This window comes from Ambystoma mexicanum, chromosome 11 (genome assembly GCF_040938575.1).
Source record: "Ambystoma mexicanum isolate Mex_15411 chromosome 11, UKY_AmexF1_1, whole genome shotgun sequence".
Classification (NCBI taxonomy): domain Eukaryota; kingdom Metazoa; phylum Chordata; class Amphibia; order Caudata; family Ambystomatidae; genus Ambystoma; species Ambystoma mexicanum.
Window position 1 is genome coordinate 1,430,710,336 of NC_090934.1, and position 21,835 is coordinate 1,430,732,170.

The window sequence follows — 21,835 nt, forward strand, 5'->3', positions numbered from 1 at the left end:
AACACAGGGCCTCTTTTCTTGGAGGAGGAATGATACATAAATGTGTGCACATGCTCATCATGATTATTCTTCCATGCCATGGCGGCTCGTGCCTGCGCATTGTGGGGGGCACACGACTGCATGAGCCCTAGTGTGCTTAGCAGGCTTCCTCAGGATCTGACAGAGCTTCATGGAGGTCCTCTTGTGAAGGTAAGGAGCCCAGAACTAAAGATGAGTCAAGGGACACAAGCGTCAGCACAATGGGCTGGCTGGCGGAGACCAACTCGCAGCTCCATGTGTCTCTGTTTATACTGCTCTGCCTGCGCACCAAGGGTAAGAGCATAATGCGTGCTGTTTGCACTGAACCTGCAACGAGGTTCCTCTGCTACAATGAAATAGTCAACCTGATACTGGGCCTAATTATAACGTTGGTGGATACGTTATGAACGGTGCCGGTCTGACCTGGCAGGCTGTGTGGCACCTGCAAGCATAACTCGTAATTGCACCAGCACCGTTATCAACGGTGCTGGTGCATCCATGCTCCCCACCCCCATTCTGCCCTATAGGGCAGAATGGGGATCCGGAGCCCAGCAATAACGCCACCCGCGAATGGGCAATTACCGGCCCATTCAACTCCTAAAGAGTTTACCTGCGTTGTTGATATTAGGCCGAAGCGGATTTCGTTTGTTTCTCCAAAACTACATGCACAAAGAACGCACTTTCTTGGGGTGGTTGTTTTTTGCAGATCCCTCTAACAGAAAACCTGAAGGGAATGTGCTACAAATGGCATCCGTGCTGCCCGCGGCTGCCTGTGTTTCTATCTGCCCATCAATTAAAGTGTGCGTGGAAAACAGCTCCCTGGATGAAGCACAGAAAGTCACGGGTTGCATCAACGTTGTCTTACAGATAATGTGGAGCTTTCTGCACTGAATATGACTATTAAAATCAGCACGTGTGGCATGCAGAAACACTGTTTAACCATTAGTAAAGGGGGAAGGGGGACATGCAGGGAGAAAGGTGATGCATAACCTTCAATGTACACCTTCAGCTTTTCTGGGGACATGAAATATGTCACGCATTCCCATAGCTGGTGACCTCAAACATGTCACGCAGAATGTGGCTGGTGATGACATAAAGATTCCCACTGCAGATAAAGGAGATGCTCACTGGCGCTGTGAGGGAACCCACTGCAGTCACAGTCTGCACTGCATTTTTACAGACAAGGGTATGTGCCGACACCCTAGTTGATAACCCACACCTTTTAGCGTTGTTATGAGTCCTCCGACAGGGAAAAGTTCTCCTGGCAGGAACTTTCAATCGAGAGACATTGGGCCTCATTACGAGTTTGGAGGTAGCCATGCTGTCATTACCGGCATGGCTACCTCCAAACTCGTGTCCGCTACCTCCAAACTCGTGTCTGGGTACCAAAAAAAGGGAATTACCGGGCCATTCCCACTTTTTCAGGCCCGGAAATTCCCATTTTCGGAACCCGGACCTGGTATGTCCCCATTCCCATTTGAGCCACCAGGGGGCTCAATGGGGATGGGGAGGATGCTAACAACGGACCCGTTAATGACAGGTCTGTTGTTAGTATCCTGGTCTGCTTGCGGGTGCCGGTATGCACGTCTGGCCAGACCAGACGTGCATACTGCTACTCGCGAACAAATTCGGAATGTGCCGGCCCGGTTTGAACGGTGCCGGTACCTTAACGGCACCGTTCATACCTCGGCCGCCAGGGACATAATGAGGCCCATTGAGTAGGAGAATGTCATAGTTGGTAACATCAGGCACATTTCCATTTACTGACTAGAATGAGTGGCAAATGCCCCTACATGCTTGTCATTTCAGCGCCATGGTAGTCCAACCAAGCCCACGCATTCCTCTGCTGTTTTACGGGACTGTTTGGAGTCTTCTAGCATATGGCAGCCTTGGTGCCCTTTCTTCAGAGGGTCCTGCTCTTGAAAATTAAACTTCACCTGCTGCTGGTTCCAGGCGAAGTGATCTATATTAACCTGCCCTTCCATTGCTAGTAATATTATGGTTCCCGTAAAAAAAAAAATGGCTGGATCCAAAAGTTTTGGAGAGAGTTGCAGAGTAAAAACACAAGGAAACTTGATTATCTAACCGTTTTGCTTTGATTTATCTGGCTTGGACAACTGACATTTGGTTAACCAGTATTTTTGATTACCCGGCATCAAGTTTGTCCCAATCTGGCTTTTCTTGTACTTTTAAAGAGGCCAACACACAGGTGATTAGTTCCTCTAATAGAGATTGAGGGAACTTGATTTCAATGTTTCGATGGAAGTTTGGCCACATTTGGTGGTCTTTTTTGCATCACTACATTCTGTTTTGCTGGGCCACATTATGACTGTGGCCGGAGTCATGAAATTACCGGCACTCGGCATTGGACAATTACTGGGGCATTACGTTCCGCCGGACCTGCTAATTGCCCATTGTCAGGTGCCGGTAATTGTTACTCCCCATTCCCATTCTGTCCATAGGGCGCAATGGGAATGGGGAGGCCGGCAGCACTGGCACCGTTAATAATGTGCCGGTGTTACGGTGTAGGTCTGCTCGCGGGTGCTGTTCCACCTGGCAGGTCAGACCTGCCCAGACCTAGTAGTTTGCCAGTCCAGTAACAATTGTACCGACAAGCTTACCGGTACTGTTGTTACTGTACCGGCAACCTTGTAATAAGGGCCACTGTGTTCCGTTATTAGGTCTAGCTGTGCCACAAACACCTTTTATGATTTCTTTAGCAACTTTAGGATGACAATGTGTAGGGAATGGGGATCTTAGCCTGCAACTCAAAAAAAAGCACCTCAGTAGAATTTTCGGACAGATTTTCAACTAGAAAGCACTATTTTTTGTTTTTTTTTGTTTGCAGGATATTTTATCATATTCGCGGGAGAAGGACCCAACCCTCAAAGCCTCTACGTTTGCAATAAGTTTAATTCGTTTCCATATGATAATGTTGAAGTCATATTTTCATAGTGAACAACATCAACATTGTTCACTTTTTTATTTTCCGGTTTTAAGTGCCTTTTTCCTTTACTTTTGCTTTGGGGTTGTTCCTCCATTTACAACCCCATATCCCCCACTACCCAGTTTTTCTGCTCCTCAGCATTTCCAATATTAACTTGTGAGGCTCACCATCTCCCACAAATTCCACCAGCGAAACCCCAACCGCCAAGTGGGCACATGGGCAAAAAAATCCCTTTACAGTGATTTAACTGCATAGAATTGCCCCTCAATTTGGCTCAGATTCGGGTGCCTACCTGCTCCAGTGAGACGAGTGTTTAGTGGATTTGAGAGTTTGTCTGCCTTGCATGCACTTTCTGGGAAGTAATGCACCGGGGAAGGGCCCTCAACTGTGGCCCTTGATTGATGGTGGGCATGACTAGTGATTTTTGTTACGGAGGCCCACAGGGCGCTCTGTTTGCAATGGGTTGGTTGGCACGTTAGAGTGTGTCTGCAGAGCTAGCACAACGTTTAACAGTGGGAAGTGTTGCCAATGGAGTGGGTGGTCATCATAGAAACCCAAGTACCTGTTTTGTTCATCCAACGTTCCACCTGTCGATGTATCCTCACTTTCTTTTTTTTTACGAAACACGTCTTGTTTAGTTTGTGCGATGTAACAAGAACACGCTAAAGATCGAGATTGTGCAGTCTAACTCACTTTTACAAGGGTCATGCACGCCCTTCAGGGAGTTACTTTTGCAAGCATTGCAAATGTTGGAGGCAGAATCTTCTCCCACTGACTTCAACAGCCCGGGAATAGATTGGTTGTTCAGCAGGGGTGTTGCTAGGTCTGGAAAAGATCTGGGGCTAAGCATAAGTAGGGATGTCAGGACTGGGGGCTCGCTAGCCGTTTGGTTGTAGCTGCTGAAATTCTATCCGGGGCTACAACCAAGAGCCTCAGGGCTATAGCCCCCTCAGACAATCAACCACCCCTCCCCCAGCAACGCCTCACGCTTCAGGCTTTCAACTTGAAAGTGGTAGCCAAAGCTTTCAATCATTCCAAGTTGCGCCGAGGGTGCCCTGGCATTGGAATCCCGATTCCTTCCAAAGCTTCCTTTGAATATCATTGCAATGGGTGGATGTTATGAAGGTTTGCAGCACCAAATAGCCAATTGTTTTAAACAATGGAGGGTAAACTGTGGGGTAGAACCATGAAGTGAGGGCCACACGAGAGCCATGTTGTTCTGGTCAAAATGCGGATTGAAAAGGTTGTAAAGTGTTTTTAATATTAACAGTTTATCTTTCAACTCATGTATCTAAACACGGCATGTGCTGCGGTTTATGCATCCAACTAATTTCCTGAGGAGAAATGCTAGCTCACTACATTTGTAAATTGAGCAGAGCAGGTTCTTTAGATGCATTCTGGACACTTTACGGTACTAGGGTGATTTTCTCTATTATAGTTATTTGATGGTGCAAGGATGTCAAATGACACACATCCTTAGCAGTTAATAGGTTTAAAGAAAACTGTCAGAGATTCCATTGACTGTTGGTGATGTCTGTTGGGTGTCCTGACCCACGTTTAAGCTATCATGCTACAACATTTGGTGCTGTGGGCTTAGAAAAGTCAAAATGGCGGAAAACCCACATGTGCGCCGAAATCCAGGAAAGCTGCGCAGTTTGTGCGCCCACCAAAATGGTTGCCTCACTTGCCACCCACCAGTGCGAGAATGAAAGGCCGGGTTGCCATGAGGGAAATGGGTTGCCAAAGGAAAAACCGTAGCGCCGGTTAGCTTCAAAGCGCTTTAAAACCACCATTGGACTACCCGCACAGTAGTCTGAAACCATTGGGAATGGCAATGCTGATTGCCAAATGCAACTTAGAATTGTGGGGAATTCATTTGTTCAATCCCAAAAATGGGTGCAGTACCAGTACTCACCACTATCCAAAAGCCGGCGTTTTAAAACCACCCTGTGTTTCTCTGAAGGCAAGCCAAAGTGTCTATTTTAAACATTGCAACATGTGCAAAATATTCACTGAACACCAGCAGACATTTGGCAGAATGAGGTTTTGTGTGCTTACAAAATCTGGGAAATGAAGAGCCCAAAACAATGCTTATAACAAAACTGCTATGGAGTCAGCAGTTTAAGTTGCACTGGATTTAAAGACACTAAAATCGAAAATGTTTAGATTAAATGAGTGACCTATGTTTGGTGTCACATGCCTTTGCAATTGTTTAAATGTTATAGTTTAAACTTAGAATCAGCATTCTAGCTGCATGTGTAAAATTGCAAGTTAATTTAAAAAGCAACAAAAAAAACATGACAGTTAGCTGAAAGTCTGGCTTAAGGAACTGAATTCTGCCTGGCAACTACCCCCATCAGGAGTGAAACTTGAGTCACAGCTGTGTTCCCAGGCCTAGCTGCCCTTTTGCTGCTCACACTAAGGATATGCCATCTATCTGATAATTGCTGTGCTCTGCAGGAAAGTGAACAAAGCCCTGTCCTGGCTCAGGCAAAGGTTTTATTGGCAGGAGTCGTAAATGGTCGTAAAAAGTGGCTTCCTCCTGAGGAAAGGGGAGGAGCACTGCCTGTGAGAGCAAGCTGGCTTGGCAGAACTGGATAAACCAGTATTTCTACCTTGTGCTGAGAGGAAACCACACCCCTTTGGAGCCAGAACATAACTTTAAAAAGATGGATCATTCATAGAGCGGACATGTGAAAATTTTATAAATGATACCATAATTCTTGTGATTTTTCTGCCCACAGTTTAAGAGGTTTTTAGAACCGGTGGTATGTTCAGGGGGGTGTCAGCGGAAAAGTGGATATTACTCTAAATGTATGCATGTTAAAAATCTGAAACTTCATCAGTTAATGTCCATACTCCCTGCGCACATGTATGTAAAGTTGGGTCAATGTCAGAAATTGAAAAATCAATTAAAAAGTGAAATATGTGCCATTTCTGAATGCAAGCTCCCAGGAAGAGCAGAGTTTGAACAGGGGATACCTCCTGTAATGCATGATGGGTGCATATGATTTTAAAACAATATGTACCTCTGCAAATATGTATTTGTTTCAAATCTAGATTTGTGTGTAAGTTGACAGGAGGAGTGGACTTTCTGCAGGCTGTAAAATGACATCACTCTGACCCAACCTAGCTCCCCCAATCAAATGATAAATGGAAGTTTGACCAATTAGAAGCTGAGAGAGAGGTAGGGTCAGTGATGCTAGAACACACCCACATTCTAAACACATAAAAGCAGACAGACAGGACAGATAGGGACCTTCAATTCCATCTGCAGCGGGACGCTCTGCCGGAAAAATCCATACTTACCTCCATCAATCTTCAAAGAGCCAACACTTAGACTCCAAGATAAACAGAGACTTCAGAACCTTAACCAAAACGGCCACTGCCAGCAAGAGTATTTGTCAGCAGGCCTCAAAATATTTTTGCAACTGAACTCTTCAGACAGCCGTCTGAATTTTGCCAAGAACTTTTGCAAGAACCCGGTGACAGAAATATCCAAAGAGAAGGCAGGACCCGACCCAGAGAACCGGTGCCTAGCAGAGACCAGGCCATTGTATCCAGAGTGCTGACCCCGATGCTGTGAGCAGTTCCAGAGGCCAGGCGCTGTGAGCAGAACCCGGGAAGACCTGACCAGACTGAAGTCCGTGACCAAGTCGCTTTCCGGTTCAAAATCTCTTGTGAGTACTCAGCAAAACTCAGAACACCTCTCTTAGTTAAAATCATATAATTCAATCTATTTAACCTAAGTAGAACTGCCTCCTAGCTGTCACCTGTCATTTTAGCTGCAAAATCTGCCACTTGTCATTTTGAGCTTTTAAAATTTGCAAAACCAAAAACGACCTCTATTAAATCGGTCATAACTCTGTAACCGTTTGGGTTAGAGACTTGCAGTAACTTTCCTTAGAAAGCTTAGAATCGTGGCTTTCCTACGAACCTAGAACCGCATTCCTACCCCTTATAGTTTTACCGCAATCGCGGAACACGCATTCGCGAATTTTACCGCGATTTGCAAATTTCTCCACATGTAAAATCAGCTGCTGCTTGCCTTCCATTTGCCAGAAATTCGTTTAACCTGCTAACTATCCCTGCATCATTGCTAGTGTGAGCCTGGACTAATATTAACAAGATACTACTCACCCTGAACCTCTGAAAGGGAATTAAAAGCATTTCCAGCATATTTCTCATCCATTGCTAGCACATATCAAAGCATTTTGCCTGTGTTTTCAAAACTCCTATCTGTTTTCTGTAGTGTAAGCTTGCTGGGGTGAACTGATTTACATTGATTGCATTTCTGAGAACTGTGTGTTTTCCTTCCATTTCCTTGCCTTGCATCAAGGGGGGGAGGGGATTGCCAGAGAAAAGTGATTACATTGTTTGGTTGAAATCATATTGAGTATTTTCTGTACTGCATTCATTGAATATTGCATCCACCTGAGCTTACATAAAGCATCCTCTACCACATTATACTTTTGTTCCTATTTACCAGTGTGCTACCTTATCCATTTCATGTCAACTCATTAGTGATTATAAGAAGTGTGCTAGTGCCAGATTCTCCGTTGTTGATCTTTATCATATCAGATTAAGTGTGCTATTCAATTATTAATTTATTATAAAGTGTGATATATATATATATTTTAATTTATCAAATAAACCTTTTAAACTTGCAAAACAGAACTACTTCTTGGCTCAGTGGGGTCAGGGGGATTCCAAGAGAGGGGTGTTATATAGGGGTAGTCATCCAGAACGCATGAACTGGACATAAAGATATATCAATAAGGGTTTTCATTCAGTATTATAGACTAGGCGTTGACTTAGCTGTAGTGTTGAATTGAATCCTCTTACAAATTGGGGGCTCGAGCCGGACGTTTGGGTTAGAATACCATTTGTGCAGCTTAATACAGTGTGCGAACTGACGGGATACATAGATCCGGTCGGATCACCACGCTGCATTACGCTGTGAAGCATTCCTCAAAAGGGACACTCCAAGAAAAGTTCTGTTCTGCAAAAATAAAATACAAACTTCTGTAAGTCAGGACAGAGACCAATCTCTAGAATGACGACCTTAGTAGACATGAAAATAGCCAGAGAGCACCTCTTGCATAAGCTATTTGTGAGAGGTGAATGGACCGAACAGGGCCAGGATGTGTGGTTGCAGGCCATCACACAACAGGTCACTGAAACAGGGTCAGATATATATAGAGATCAGGGTCCCTTACATGTGGCCCTGAGTGAACTATATATGGCTCCTAAAGCCAAAGAGGAACACAATAAGATTGCCAGGATAGCAGCATACCTGTACCTATATATGGGAGACATGCAGGATAGATGTGCTGAAAGCCAAAATCTGGCAAATAGGCAACAGATGGCATTACAGAAGGCCCAATCTGATCTGGACTCTTCTGAGCAGAGGCTGCAGAGGAGCCAGGAGGCAGAAAATGATAGTAGGCAATATATCATTAAAATAAAAGAGGATATGGGCATCCTACAACAGGAAAAGACAGACCAGGATACCCGATTTCTGGCCCTGCAGAAGGAGCACCAAGACAGTTTGGACTCCTTACTGCAGAACCAGAAAAAGCTGGAGCAACAGATCAATTTCAACAGGGCATGCACAGAGCAGGTAGCCACCCTGCAAATCCAACTAGACAGAGAGAAAGAGGAGAGCAATAAACTGATTCTGAAAGACCTGGATACCCAGGCAGAGTTTGATGAGGAGCGCCAAAAAGCTGGTGCCCTTCAACGGCAAAGGGACGACCTGGCGGCACAAATGCAGGCTCTTAGTCAGGAAAGAGACGCCATAGGCCAGGAAGTCTGCCACTTAAAAAAGGAAATTGAAGAAAATCACCTGGCCCTCCAGGGGCTGGGTGATCTCCAAAAAGAAAACCAGAACTTGGTAGAGCACACCAGAAGGGTGGAAGATGCTCTAGCAAGAAAGGAGCAGGCCAATAGGGACATTGCCCAGGAGGTAAACCTCCTGCAGCAAAGACTGGCCCAGTTCTCCAGGACCAACCAGGAAGCACAGAGGGAGAATGAGGCCCTCTGTCAACACAATGATAGGCTCCAGCAACAGGTAGCGATGCAGGAGAAACTGATAGAGTCGAGTAAGGCCTTAACAGAGGAACTGAAGGCACAAATGCAGGCTCTTGCATTGCAACAGGGAGCAGGGGCGGATAGAGATGAGGTTCGCTGGGAAATGGAAACTCCGGAGCATAACCTCAGGAGCCCTAGTACCAGAGGCCCTCATACCTCTCAGTCCCTGGACTCTGCCACCCCCATGTCCCCTGGTGCACATGAGCACAGGGCCACAGGGATGGCAGATTACTATCCAGCTAAAAGTATGGGGCTCATAGGCCAGTACCACTCAGGAATGGAGGGGTGGGCATCCGGGTATGGGCACCCAAGTACAGTACAGTTCAGTGGGGAACCCCAGGAGAGTAGGCCCATTAAGGGCATCCTGAAAACCTCTGCCCAGTTAGGTCAGTGGAGGGGGTACCCATCAAATCCTGGCAGCAAGGAGGAATCTGAAGACTCCTCTGAACTGCGCAGGACACAGGAGACCAGGTCCCCACATTCTGCCAGCCATTCCCAGGCTCGCAGAATCCGGGAAAACCTGGAAGATCAGACGGGAACCTCTGGGAGCAGTGCCTCTGAGTCCGAGGATGAATGGACAAGGGTTACTCGAACCAAAAAGGCCAATAAGGCAAAAAGGGCCTTGCTTAAGGACCCCTTAAAGCAGATTAAGACGATCAGGAGCGTCATCACGCCTTACCATAAGAACGCTAAGTATTCTGTTTGGGAGCACTTAGAGTTGTTTGAACAAATGATGGAGACTTTCCATTTGAAGGACAGCCAAAGCTGTATTCAATATGTAAAGTGGACATTCTCCCCGGAATACTCCAGTTTCTTTGCGGGGCTGGAGGATCAAAATCATTTAAGATGGTCCACATATAAGGCGGCCATCCTGAAACATTTTTCTGTTCACAGAAATCCTCAAGAGGCTCGCAAGGCAGCCTACAATTTGCAATGTGGGGAGGATCAGGCCCCACAAGAATTTGTGCAGGAGTTAAAGCGTGCTTTTGCACAGACCACAAGAAGGGTGCGCACAGATAGTAGAGAGTTCATAAATACGTTTTTCCATGCCTTGCCCAAATACATCATGACCCAGCTCGTGAGGGATTTTCACGAGAAAAGATCCTTAGATTGGGTCATTGAACAGGCTACCCGGATCTATGAGGTGCAGAAACCGATAGATAGCAAAAGTAATGCCCAGAAAAACCCCAAAGCCAACACTACCCCTGCTGCTGCCAAGGTGGCAGAGGTAAAGGTCACCCCCGTTTTAGATTTGGAGATGGGGGGGCCTAAAAACCTACCTGCACCTAATAATGCTAGGCCCAGAAGGTCCTCGGGCCAGTCACAGACAGGGAGCCAGGGAGGCAGCCCCACAAATGGGGTCCCTCGCTCTCCTGATTATGTAAGTCCCCGTTACAAGGGAAACAGACCCATCCTGGGTTATGTGTGGACTCCTCCAGCCCAAGGGGGGGGATCCAGCCAAGCACCTAACCCAGGGAACTTCCCTCCTAACTTCGCACCGGAGGGCAGAAACTCTCCAAACGCTGGGCAGAACTTTTTCCCCAGATATCCACCCGACTTTCAGCCCCAAAACCATCCATCCTTCTTTCCCCAATTCCCTGAGCCCAGACCACTGAATCCGGGAGAGGGGAGGCCAAGGGTGGAGGGGTACCCAAATCTTCCCAACCCGGGGTATTACCAGAGGAGGGACAGCTACCCTTCCCGGGATCAGCCCAGGGGAGAAAACAGGGCCCCGTATCAGCCTGAGCGGGTTTCCCAGTTAGAGCGCCAGGTTCAAAACATGGCGCGGGATCTGGGTCACATACTGAGGGCTCAGCAGAACCCTCAGATGAGCATGCCGGCGCAGAACGCACCCAACTCTGGACCTGGTGCTCCAGAACAATGACGGGGGCAGCACCCCGATAACTCACCGGTTCCCAGGGAGGAGGCACAAGGGGAAGGGGGGTGTAAAGCCTTGGAGGAAGCTTCCTTCCTCACTTGTAAACAGCCCCTGGAAACCCAGGAACCGGAAACAAAATCTCTTGCCCCTGAAAGTCTGCCTCCTAAGGAGCAGAGGGGGGTAGGAGAAACAAAAGACCCAAACAGACTCAGTTTGAGGAGGAGGTACAGATCTTCCAATTTGAGGGAGAGGGATCCTCAGAGGATCCTGAGAAAAGGATCTTCTCCTTCAGAGAGGGGGGAACTCCTCCCAAAGAAAAATGGGTCCCTAGGAATGCAAATCCAGACTGGGGAGATGTGGAGACTGAGCTACCGCCGCCCACCATCTCATCCCAGAACCAACAGCAAGAAAATCCCCGGGTTCAAACCCATACTGGGGACTGCCTCCAAAAAGGGGGGGGCGGCCCAGAACTGGAACCAGGGGAACCCACAATGGCTCTGATCTCCAGTTGCCAAATTTTTCTTTCAGATTCCCAAGACTCTCCACAGAATTCTGCCCAAATCTCTTCGCTAGCAATGTCCAAAACCAGAAAGTTAGCCCACCAGTTGTCCAAAAATGTACATTATCTGTGCCCCCTTGAGGAGAAGGAGGGAAGATATTATGCCCCGGTACAAGTACAGGGGCAGGGTACAATCTCGGCACTGGTGGACACTGGATCTCAAGCTACCCTTCTGTCCAGAAGGGCCTTTGATGAACTGAATGCAGGAAGGGGAGAGAATTACCAAATTCCTCTCACCTCTCTTCCTGGACAACTGCAGAACTTTGACGGGAAGGAAATTCCCGTTGAGGGGACGGCAGATTTGGACATTAAAATTGGGCGACATAAGTTGAAACACCCGGTCATAGTTGTGACCCCAGAGGGCACCCCTTGTTTACTAGGGAATGACCTCCTGAGAAGGTTGTCACCCCTAATAGATTGTGTAAACAAGGTCCTCTGGACCCAGACTAGCCGACCAATAAAATTAAAACAGAGTGTCAACCATGTTAGTTTAAACGGCACATGCCACATGGTTGAACAAAAATCTGACCAAGTAGAATTTCACTTCCAGAATAGCCAAATTCCAGATGTGACAGTAATAGCAGTAGGACAACAGACTGGTGATGGGGGGTCCTCTCTGTTTCTGAAAATCAACCTTCCTTCCAGTCTAAAGTGGTACTCCACGCTGGAAGGAAACACCCTGAAATTCTTTACTAATCCACAATCAGAAACTCCCACTCCTATAGTCCAGAAAGATGTGAAATCAGCTCAGAGCCTGGCTGATATTCAGCAAATTGGAGAGCAGTTGTTCATCCCTGTCCAGTTAAATGATGGGAAGGACTCGCTCGAGTGTGTGTGAACAACGGTAAGAGCTTCATCAGCGAAGCCATGTTTCGCCAACTCCCAAAAGATCCAGCCATTCCCACCTTCAAACTGATAGACAAATGGGAAATGGACCTGGAAGCACCTAATTCCAAACATCTCCTGCCAAGCAGGTGTATGCTCAAAATCTCCATTGGCAACAAGAGCATAGTCCACAATTGTTGGGTCGTGCGAGATGTCCCTGCCGCCTTTTACTTAGGCAGTGACATTCTCAATCGCTTTGCCATTAGTTTGGACCTAATAAACTTCAAAGCTTGGTCCCGATTAGCGGATAATCCCATGGGCTTTGATGATCCAGAAAAAGCATTTAGGTCAGCTCAATTGCTACCTTATGCAGTTGAAATTCAGATTAAAGAGGAAGTCACCATCCCAGAAAGGACCCGACAATTCTCCCTGGAAGTGAAAGTTAAAAGAGGACAACATTTGAAAAACCCTGATGCTTACATACATCTAAATTCTTCTCTCCAACAGCAAGGGTTAGGGGTAAACCCAACACCATTAGTCAACATAGAACATGACACTATTCCAATAGAGGTGGATAACAGCGACTTAAAGAGTATTACTCTAGCCGCAGGCACCATTATTGGAATGGCGGTTGATGACCGACATTTTTCCATCGACTTAGTAAATGAACTGTTAGGACCAATCCCCAAGGACTGCTTTGACAGTGACAGTGATGACAATACAACACCAGACAGGATCTTTACCCGGCATGGGGGGAACTTCCTGGTGTACACTTCTTGCCCCTATGGTAAGGAAGATGTGACTTGTGACTTCAGGAGGGATGAGGTGATTTTCCAGGTTCATGAAGGCTGCCTTTCCCACCTGAAGCCTCCGGTCCAAATCAGCACTCTGACCAGGGACTTCTCCACCCAGCTGGAGGAGGCCGCGGAGATAGCCAGACCAGAAGTCTTTCCAGGCTTCAGGCAGATGGTGGAAGAGAGAGTCAACCTAGCGGATGCCTGTGTGACTCTGGAACAAAAGCAAAAGTTGAAACAAGTTTTCTTGGATTTCCAAGATCTCTTTGCGGTAGACTCATATGACTGTGGTCGCACTGACATCCACACAACAACAATCCCCACGGACCCTGGCATGACTCCTGTGTTTGTGAAGCAATATCGCTTGCCTCTCGCATCAATGGAGTCCCTTACTGAAATAATTAAGAACCTTGAGTCCCGGGGAATAATCCGTCCAGTCCACAGCACCTTCAATAATCCGGTGCTGGGAATATTGAAGCCAAACGGCCAGTGGAGACTCTGCGCCGACCTTAGGGAGCTCAACAAACGGGTCCATACTTCCCGATGGCCTCTGCCCTACATTGACCAAGGGCTGGCCCAGATTCAGGGGTCACAGGTATTCACTGCAATAGACCTGACCAATGGATACTGGACCGTGCCTGTCAGCAGGGAGGACCAATACAAACTGGCTTTTACCTTTGGGGGCCAGCAGTACACATGGACCCGGACTCCCTTCGGATACCTCAACTCCGGCAATGAATTCAACATTTTCCTACATAAGGCCATGCCCGACCTGGGTGCAAGGGGTAACCTGGCTTATGTAGATGATGTCCTCATCAAAAGTTCATCTGTGGAGGAACACATAGCGGAGATCCGTTATGTTCTGACACAGTTGAGGGCCGCCGGAGCAAAACTTTCCTTTCAGAAAGCACAGTGGTGTAGTACCCGTGTTAATTTCTTGGGGCATGAGATTACTCCTCAGGGTCTCTGTCCCCAGGAAAAGAAAGTGGAAGCACTTCAGAAACTGAAAGACCCCACAACTCTGCGGGAACTAAGGAGCCTCCTTGGACTGACTAATTACAGCAGAAAGTTCATTGAGGGCTACGCAGAGATCACCAGACCCCTGATTCATCTCCTGAAGGGGGGGGTCAAGTGGGAATGGGGTCCAGAACAAGCCGAGGCGGTAAAACAACTCAAAAGAAGCCTCTCACAAGCGCCTTGCCTAGCTTACCCTGTCAGAAACAAGGAGTTCTTCCTGGAGACGGGGTTCTCTGATACGTGCTTGACGGCAGTATTATACCAAAAGCATGACAAGGTCAATAAAGTAATCTCCTATGCGAGCAAAACTTTATCCTCTGTGGAGGAAAAATTCAACGATTGTGAGAAGGCACTCCTGGCAACGGTGTGGGCATTGAAGAATTACCGCCCGTTTATCCAGGGGGAACACATCATAGTGGAGACTCCACACCAGCCTCTGCAATATCTCCAAAGTGACAGAATCCGGGCCGGAAATGTGAGTAATTCCCGAATTACTTCCTGGATTCTGTCAATGCAAGGCTTTCCTGTGGAGGTCAGATATGGCCAAAACAAGAAGAGTCCCCTCGCGCAAGGTCTGGCTGACTTGCATGATTGTGCCAGAGAAAACTGTCTCGAGGACGAAAGTCTGAAAATCAAGGACAACATGGAGGCATACCTTAATTCCCCACACAAAGTCTTTGAAGAAGACAAGTGTGAGGGAATGCCCACTGTGTATGTGGATGGATGCTCTTACCATGTTGACAACAACGGGGAGAAAGAACTGGTGGCCGGCGTAGGGAATGCATGGGTGAATGAGTCCCCAGAACCCTCCGCTGGATACAAAATTGGTCCCCGAAGTAGTCAGGTGGCAGAATTGATGGCTGTGCATCAGGCCATCCTCACTGCTGTCCAGCATCAACTCCACGAACTGGTCATAATCACAGATTCGGATTATGTACGGAACGGGTTCGTGGAGCACCTGGTTAATTGGAAAACCAGAGGCATGTTATGTGCTAACAACAAACCCTTGAAACATGGGAAGTTGATCCAAAACATTGATGATCTTGTCACATCGAATGGGATGACCATCTACTGGAAAAAGATCAAGGGTCATTCCAAAGTAGAGGGACCAGACAAAACTGGAAATGACTTAGCTGATCAGCTGGCCAAAACCGGGGCCATCCAAGGGGATCTAATTGAGATTGAGTCCCTGTTGGGGGAAATCCAGGTCACTGCTATCACTAGGTCCCAGACAAATGCTCACAACGACCTTTCAATTGCACAATGGAGTAAGGAGACCCCTGATGATGATTTGATTACTGCTCAGAAGGGGGATCCAATTATTGGTAAATTTTACCAGCACCTTGAGGACCCTGAGAACTTTCCCCTGACGGATACCGATTACATTGGGAAAGAGGACCTAAGAGTGTTGATGAAATGTCCAAAAATGTTCCGGATTCAAGACGGTTTGCTGGTAAGGAAATCCAAAGCTGGCCACGATCAGTGGGTGGTTCCTACCTCATTCCGAAGCCTGATGTTAAGTCACGCCCATGATGCGGCCACCACCGGTCATAGGGGGTTTCACACAACATTGGAAATCTTAAGAGAGGTTGCATACTGGCCACACATGAGGCAGGACCTCGACCAATACTTGAAGGGGTGTCTTGTGTGTGCACGATTTCAGCCATCATCCCTCACGCACCGGGCACATTTACAAAAGAGGGGAATGACACTCCCATGGTCAGATTTACAAATTGACTTTGTAGGCCCTGTGATTCGCTCGGCTAGGGGGAATAAGTACATGTTGACTGTGACATGCTTGTTTACCAAGTGGGTGGAATGTCTCCCAGCCCCAAATTGCAAGGCAGAAACTGCAGCTGCCTTGATGATTAACCACATCTTTTCCCGTTTTGGTCTACCTCAAAGGATTGAGTCAGACAGAGGTAGCCACTTCACCAGTGAAGTAATGACAAAGATGTGGGAGATACTGGGGGTCAAGAGAAAGCTGCATATTGCTTATAGACCAGCTTCTTCTGGGGCAGTAGAGAGATATAACCGGACAATTGTGAGCATATTAAAGAAGTTTGTGGCAGATTCTGGGCCAAGTTGGGATATCCGATTACCTCTGGTCCTAATGGCTATCAGATCTACCCCTTCATCTGCAACCAAAATGTCACCATTTGAGCTGATGACTGGGCGCAAGATGGTGCTTCCCCAGCATTTGCTCTACAGGACCCAAGAGCAGACACTGATAAATGCCTCCACAACTCATGAGTATGTGGAGAATTTAAGGAAACACCTTCAACATGCTTTTGCTTATGCTCAGCGGAATCTAGAAAGATCAGCTGATAGCATGAAGACCCACTATGACCTGAAAACTTCCAGGAAGGAATATCAGGTGGGAGACCGGGTCTATCTATACAACTTCCAAAGGAACCAGGCCAAGCAGCGCAAATTTTTGCCTACATGGAAGGGACCATTTGAGATCATCGACAAGATCTCCCCTGTGGCCTATAAAATCCACACCCCCAAAGGTCCTTTGGCAGCGGGGGAAGACAAGTGGGTCCACATAAACCAGTTGAAATGTTGCCATCCCAGGCACGCTCTGCAACAACTGGAGGAATCCTCTGGAATCCTAGCGGGTACTGTCTCAGACTAATTCAGTTCCAACCATAAAACATACCACATCTAGTCCCTAAAATATTGTGATTTGCATGAAACTGTCTCTTAGTTATACTGTTTTTTTTTCAAAATAAGAATGTAATATTTCGTTATGATTAAATGCATATGCTGCCCCACTATCTCAACAGTGGTGGAAAAACGTCTATGAGTAGGTATTGCCGCTCTTCCTTTGTCGTCCTAGGAGAAAGAAAACCTGAAGACGGGCCAAGGAGGACGATCCGGAGACCGGGAACGAAGATCCGATGGGCCCAGTGGACCGCCCAATACTCCCATCAGGACTGGCGAGGAGAACCGATCGATCAGTACCGGATGGAGAAGAAGATGCTGAACTGTGCCATCTACAGAAGAGGAAGAAGATTATGCGGACAGACCGGTGCGTGGGTCAAAACCCTTGGGCACGCGACTCCCCATCGACTCAAATTCAAAGTGCAGTCACGTGGGGGGGCTTGTTGGGTGTCCTGACCCACGTTTAAGCTATCATGCTACAACATTTGGTGCTGTGGGCTTAGAAAAGTCAAGATGGCGGAAAACCCACATGTGCGCCGAAATCCAGGAAAGCTGCGCAGTTTGTGCGCCCACCAAAATGGTTGCCTCACTTGCCACCCACCAGTGCGAGAATGAAAGGCCGGGTTGCCATGAGGGAAATGGGTTGCCAAAGGAAAAACCGTAGCGCCGGTTAGCTTCAAAGCGCTTTAAAACCACCATTGGACTACCCGCACAGTAGTCTGAAACCATTGGGAATGGCAATGCTGATTGCCAAATGCAACTTAGAATTGTGGGGAATTCATTTGTTCAATCCCAAAAATGGGTGCAGTACCAGTACTCACCACTATCCAAAAGCCGGCGTTTTAAAACCACCCTGTGTTTCTCTGAAGGCAAGCCAAAGTGTCTATTTTAAACATTGCAACATGTGCAAAATATTCACTGAACACCAGCAGACATTTGGCAGAATGAGGTTTTGTGTGCTTACAAAATCTGGGAAATGAAGAGCCCAAAACAATGCTTATAACAAAACTGCTATGGAGTCAGCAGTTTAAGTTGCACTGGATTTAAAGACACTAAAATCGAAAATGTTTAGATTAAATGAGTGACCTATGTTTGGTGTCACATGCCTTTGCAATTGTTTAAATGTTATAGTTTAAACTTAGAATCAGCATTCTAGCTGCATGTGTAAAATTGCAAGTTAATTTAAAAAGCAACAAAAAAAACATGACAGTTAGCTGAAAGTCTGGCTTAAGGAACTGAATTCTGCCTGGCAACTACCCCCATCAGGAGTGAAACTTGAGTCACAGCTGTGTTCCCAGGCCTAGCTGCCCTTTTGCTGCTCACACTAAGGATATGCCATCTATCTGATAATTGAATTACCTGTGCTCTGCAGGAAAGTGAACAAAGCCCTGTCCTGGCTCAGGCAAAGGTTTTATTGGCAGGAGTCGTAAATGGTCGTAAAAAGTGGCTTCCTCCTGAGGAAAGGGGAGGAGCACTGCCTGTGAGAGCAAGCTGGCTTGGCAGAACTGGATAAACCAGTATTTCTACCTTGTGCTGAGAGGAAACCACACCCCTTTGGAGCCAGAACATAACTTTAAAAAGATGGATCATTCATAGAGCGGACATGTGAAAATTTTATAAATGATACCATAATTCTTGTGATTTTTCTGCCCACAGTTTAAGAGGTTTTTAGAACCGGTGGTATGTTCAGGGGGGTGTCAGCGGAAAAGTGGATATTACTCTAAATGTATGCATGTTAAAAATCTGAAACTTCATCAGTTAATGTCCATACTCCCTGCGCACATGTATGTAAAGTTGGGTCAATGTCAGAAATTGAAAAATCAATTAAAAAGTGAAATATGTGCCATTTCTGAATGCAAGCTCCCAGGAAGAGCAGAGTTTGAACAGGGGATACCTCCTGTAATGCATGATGGGTGCATATGATTTTAAAACAATATGTACCTCTGCAAATATGTATTTGTTTCAAATCTAGATTTGTGTGTAAGTTGACAGGAGGAGTGGACTTTCTGCAGGCTGTAAAATGACATCACTCTGACCCAACCTAGCTCCCCCAATCAAATGATAAATGGAAGTTTGACCAATTAGAAGCTGAGAGAGAGGTAGGGTCAGTGATGCTAGAACACACCCACATTCTAAACACATAAAAGCAGACAGACAGGACAGATAGGGACCTTCAATTCCATCTGCAGCGGGACGCTCTGCCGGAAAAATCCATACTTACCTCCATCAATCTTCAAAGAGCCAACACTTAGACTCCAAGATAAACAGAGACTTCAGAACCTTAACCAAAAAGGCCACTGCCAGCAAGAGTATTTGTCAGCAGGCCTCAAAATATTTTTGCAACTGAACTCTTCAGACAGCCGGGCGAGCCGTCTGAATTTTGCCAAGAACTTTTGCAAGAACCCGGTGACAGAAATATCCAAAGAGAAGGCAGGACCCGACCCAGAGAACCGGTGCCTAGCAGAGACCAGGCCATTGTATCCAGAGTGCTGACCCCGATGCTGTGAGCAGTTCCAGAGGCCAGGCGCTGTGAGCAGAACCCGGGAAGACCTGACCAGACTGAAGTCCGTGACCAAGTCGCTTTCCGGTTCAAAATCTCTTGTGAGTACTCAGCAAAACTCAGAACACCTCTCTTAGTTAAAATCATATAATTCAATCTATTTAACCTAAGTAGAACTGCCTCCTAGCTGTCACCTGTCATTTTAGCTGCAAAATCTGCCACTTGTCATTTTGAGCTTTTAAAATTTGCAAAACCAAAAACGACCTCTATTAAATCGGTCATAACTCTGTAACCGTTTGGGTTAGAGACTTGCAGTAACTTTCCTTAGAATGCTTAGAATCGTGGCTTTCCTACGAACCTAGAACCGCATTCCTACCCCTTATAGTTTTACCGCAATCGCGGAACACGCATTCGCGAATTTTACCGCGATTTGCAAATTTCTCCACATGTAAAATCAGCTGCTGCTTGCCTTCCATTTGCCAGAAATTCGTTTAACCTGTTAACTATCCCTGCATCATTGCTAGTGTGAGCCTGGACTAATATTAACTAGATACCACTCACCCTGAACCTCTGAAAGGGAATTAAAAGCATTTCCAGCATATTTCTCATCCATTGCTAGCACATATCAAAGCATTTTGCCTGTGTTTTCAAAACTCCTATCTGTTTTCTGTAGTGTAAGCTTGCTGGGGTGAACTGATTTACATTGATTGCATTTCTGAGAACTGTGTGTTTTCCTTCCATTTCCTTGCCTTGCATCAAGGGGGGGAGGGGATTGCCAGAGAAAAGTGATTACATTGTTTGGTTGAAATCATATTGAGTATTTTCTGTACTGCATTCATTGAATATTGCATCCACCTGAGCTTACATAAAGCATCCTCTACCACATTATACTTTTGTTCCTATTTACCAGTGTGCTACCTTATCCATTTCATGTCAACTCATTAGTGATTATAAGAAGTGTGCTAGTGCCAGATTCTCCGTTGTTGATCTTTATCATATCAGATTAAGTGTGCTATTCAATTATTAATTTATTATAAAGTGTGATATATATATATATTTTAATTTATCAAATAAACCTTTTAAACTTGCAAAACAGAACTACTTCTTGGCTCAGTGGGGTCAGGGGGATTCCAAGAGAGGGGTGTTATATAGGGGTAGTCATCCAGAACGCATGAACTGGACATAAAGATATATCAATAAGGGTTTTCATTCAGTATTATAGACTAGGCGTTGACTTAGCTGTAGTGTTGAATTGAATCCTCTTACATGTCATAGAGGGACTCTTATGTTACATTCGTGTGCTGCCCTTGGATACAGAATGTTAGTGAAATGTAAACCAATAAGTGGTGGATTGGGCTACAGAGAACTCTGGAGATTTCATGGTAGGTATCTGTACCCTGCACTCTCATGTGCTATTTTTGTGTACAGATTTCCAAATGTTCTCATAGAAAAAAGGGTTGGCTTTGCTCAAAATGTGTAGTATGAGGCCACTTTGCAAATTATTTCTAGGGCCTCCCTTGGTTCTCAGTCCAACCCTGCACCTAAGCCACACCAATAGCACACGAGGGCTGACATCAATCAGATACTCACACCAAAGCTCAGTGCACAGTGGAAACCGAATGAAGCCGCCAACAGGACACACATTTTGTCACTATCCTACTCCCTCTTCACCCTACTAACCCACCCGCATTCTCGTTTGCAGATCCACCTGAGCGCCTGGGGACCAATTCCCTTGATGGCGGTGAGCGGTACAAATACCTTTAACATTAACTCTGCTAGGACCTCTTCATCCACTTCTGTACTGCTCACTTCCTCAGGCTTCTGGGTATCTCCAGCAAATACTTCCATAATACACCCTCTATCTGTTTCTCTTACTGGTTCCCTTTACAAATTATTTGTCACTCTCTTTCAGTTCCTTTTTTGTTACAGCCACTGTTCATCTCTGCCTATCTCCTCACCCTCCTCCATCTCTGTCTCTCCTGCACTCCTCTGAGCCTCACCCTCCTCCTTCATATAATGTATCTCACTAATGGTTTCCGACTTTATCAGCAAATTCTCCTCCTCAACATCTTCCCCAAAGTCCTCCTTAGCACTCCCCCTCCACTCTCTTGATGTCTCCTGCTATCACCTGATCTATTCCCTTTATCCCTCCTCCTACCACCTCCTCTAGCAAATCCCCTACTTCCCACCAACAATCACCTCCCATTCTTCAGTGGTGCATAGCATTGTTCCGCCATTGGGTACGACTTGTGTTGTCAGAGCATTTTACTGGACAGGAACCACAGAGATGATGACATCTGATAGGAGGTGATTGAGGTAGAGTCACATTGACTAAGGCCTCACACTTTGCAGCAGACATTGGAAAACAGTCCTTCGTGCCCTGTGAACTGGAAAAGAAATGGCATGCCACCTGCCTTTGTGCGTGTCCTTCACACTGTGGTCACAACCTGTATCAGTAATTAAGAGCCTGTGAAAGAAATGTTCATGTAGCCCAGAAGGTAAGCTCAGATTTCAGCTTTGGTTATGATGCCAGTAA